Below are 3698 nucleotides of genomic sequence, written 5' to 3'. Positions count from 1 at the left end.
GGATCATTTTCCATTGCCATTCATTGATCAGATGTTGGAGACGTTAGTCAGTCATTCTCATTACTTCTTTCTGGACGAACATTCTAGGTACAATCAGATAGTTATTGCTCCAAAAGACCAAGAAAAAACAACCTTCACATGTCCCTATGGAACTTTTACGTTTAGAAGGATGCCATTTGGTTTATGCAATGCACCTGCAACCTTTCAACGGTGCATGATGACCATATTCTCTAACATGGTGGAAAAATACATCGAGGTATTCATGAATGATTTTTCTATGTTTGGAGATTCATTTGATGAATGCTTGGATCGGTTAGCTATTGTATTGCAAACATGTGAAGAGAAGAACCTATTGCTAATTTGGGAAAAATGCCATTTCATGGTAAAAGAGGGGATAGTGCTGGGCCACAAGATTTTCTCAAAGGGCATTGAAGTTGACAAAGCCAAGATACAAGTGATTGAAAAATTACAGCCTCCTAATTCAGTTAAGGGGAACAAAAGCTTTTTAGGACATGCAGGGTTTTATAGAAGGTTCATTCAAGATTTCTCAAAAATTACAAAATCTCTGTGTAATCTACTAAAAAAAGATGTGCCTTTTCACTTTTCTGATGGATGCTTAAATGCCTTTAATACTTTGAAAGAAAAGTTAACTTCTACACCTGTGATAGTAGCACCTGATTGGGATTTACCTTTTGAACTTATGTGTGATGCTAGTGAGTTTGCAATGGGAATGGTGCTTGGCCAATGTAAAGGAAAAGTGTTACATATAATCTACTATGCAAGCAAAATCTTGACAGATGCTCAGATCAACTATGCAACAACAGAAAAAGAGATGCTAGTAGTGGTCTTTGCCTTCGACAAATTTTGTTCCTATTTAATTGGTTCAAAGGTGATAGTCTACACTGACCTTGCAGCATTGAAATATCTGTTTGAGAAGAAGGATGCTAAACCTAGGCTGATTCGATGGGTTCTGTTACTGTAAGAGTTTGACATTAAAATTCGCAATAAAAAGGGTACAAAAAATCAGGTAGCGGATCATTTATCAAGGCTAAAGCAACAGTGTGATTCAGATGATATGGATATTAATGAGGTTTTCCCAGATAGCAGTTATTATAGATAGAAAAAGGCTCCTTAGTATGCAGACATTATTAATTACTTAGCTAGTGGCTATATGGATCCTGATCTCACCTATCAGCAGATGAAGAAGCTGCTTCATGAAGCGAAATTCTATTATTGGGATGATCCAAATTTATACAGGAAAGGGTAGACTAGATCATTAGGAGATGTATGCCAGAGGATGAGATGAAACCTATCCTTTCACGGGTTCGTGCTTCGACTTATGGAGGACACTTTGGCCCTACTAAAATAGTAGCAAAGGTGCTTCAATGTGGTTTCTTTTGGCCTACACTGTTCAAGGATTGCCACAGTTTCTATAGGTCATGTGATAAGTGTCGAAGAATAGGTAACATATCAGCACGTCACGAGATGCCACTTAACAACATTCTGGAGGTAAAAATATTTGATGTCTGGGAGGTTGATTTTATGGGTCCCTTTCCATCATCTTACAACAATTGGTACATCCTAGTGGCAGTGGATTATGTCTCTAAATGGGTAGAAGCTAAAGCATTAACTACAAATGACGCAAGAGTGGTGGTGGACTTCATAAAGAAACACATCTTTAACCGCTATGGATCACCTAGGGCCATAATAAGTGATGGTAGAACTCACTTTCGCAATCGCTTATTCCAGTCATTGCTGCATAAGTATGGGGTACAACATCGAATTGCCACTCATTACCACCCTCAGACAAGTGGACAGGTGGAAACCTCGAACAGACAATTGAAAAGAATTCTGGAGCTCACTGTGAATGCATCTTGCAAAGATTGGCCAAAGAAATTAGACGATACTTTATGGGCATATCGTACTATTTAAAAGATACCTATTGGGATGTCCCCATATCGACTAGTCTTTGGAAAAGCATGCCACCTACCAGTGGAGTTTGAGCATAGAGCATACTGGGCATTGAAGCAGTTAAACATGGACCTCGAAAAGGCTGGAGAAATAAGAATACTGCAGCTAAATGAATTGGAAGTATTCAGAAGAGACATATGAGAATGCAGCCATCTACAAAGAAAGGACGAAGTAGTGGCATGATAAGAACATCAGGAAAAGATTTTTTAGAGTGGGAGATCAAGTGCTTTTATACAATTCCAGACTTAAACTATTTCCAAGAAAGTTGAAATCTAGGTGGTCCAGCCCTTTTACGGCCTCTCAGGTGTTTCCCTATGGCACAATTGAATTACACTATCCAACAAAAGGAAACTTCAAAGTAAATGGACAACGTATCAAGCACTACGTAGAAGATTTTCTCACTGCTAAAGAGAGCCTTGACCTAGCTGTACCAGAATAACTGCGGTACAAAGTCCAGCTAATGACTTTAAAGAAGCTCTTATTGGGAGGCAACCCAATTTTCAAACTTTTTATCTTGCTTTTCGTATCGCATGGCATGGCATATAGTTTTGTTTTGTTTACTAGGTTGCATTAAAGTTAGGCACGTTTCAATTTTTAGGAGTCATCACCCATATCCTTTCTGCCCTCAGGCCCTTGAATTTATTGTTGGTTATTTTGATTGTTTGAGCTAAGTAACCCTTGTTTCCTGTATTTAATTTATCAAATTTGATTTTTCAGGAACAGGACATCATGGAACACTCAAACCAACATAGATCCAAGGGAAAGCATGATAAAGAATATTATCCAGCCCTCACACATTCAACAGAAAAATTTGGGAATTACCTTCTTCTTTTTCTTTCCTACCCTATTTATGTGCATATTTATACTTTATGACATTGAGGACAATGTCAAATTTAAGTTTGGGGGTAAAAAAAAACTTTTAGTTTTTGTTTTTTTGTATGTTTTTGTGTATTTGTTTAAAAAAAAACCGAAGAAAAGAAAAAAATTGAGAAATAAAAAAAAAATATATCTATTTTGTTCAGTTGTGTGCTTGTGTGGGTTGGACAGTCTAGTAGACAATGATGATTTAATTTGAGATTTGGTGTTGATTTATGAACTGTGGATAGGATGCATGCTAGACTAATTGATGCTCAACCTTACAAAATTTGATATTACAAGTGTACTAGAATTGAGTTTGACATTGTAATTAAATGAGTTGTTTTATGCTTTTGGATAGGTTGATATAATTGGACATAAATGGTTTACCTAAACCATATTAAATTATCTATCCTTAGACCTTTAGCACAGTTTGGGGTGACTTTACTGTTGTAAGAAGATACGGATGTGAATGTGGATTCCATGTGTGAAAAACTTATGTGAGGATTGTCTTAGACTAACATGGTAAAACTCTGCGAAAGCCTTAAGTTAGTGGTCGGTTTGTTTGAATAAGTGTGTGATAAGGGGCATTACACTAATAAAGGCATATACATTTAAAAATTTTAAATTCTCTTTGAAGCCTTTATGACTCGAGTGATTAAGTCTATAAGGGTATCTTAAAACCTGGTGTCCTAAAGTCGTTTGACTTGGGAGTCATCGGCCTAAAGCTCGTTACAAGGGTCATTTAGAAAGCAATTAGAGACGAAGTTGCACTTGAAAAAAAAAAAATTTTCTTCGAAACCTTTTTGACTCGGGTTAGTAAGCTTGTAAGGGTGTTTAAAAACATGGTGCCCTAAAATCATCTAGTTCGG

The sequence above is a fragment of the Olea europaea genome, unplaced genomic scaffold, assembly GCF_002742605.1.
Source record: "Olea europaea var. sylvestris unplaced genomic scaffold, O_europaea_v1 scaffold845, whole genome shotgun sequence".
In the NCBI taxonomy this organism is placed as follows: Eukaryota; Viridiplantae; Streptophyta; class Magnoliopsida; order Lamiales; family Oleaceae; genus Olea; species Olea europaea.
The sequence above is the reverse complement of the archived record's forward strand: the minus strand, read 5'-3'. Positions refer to the sequence as shown.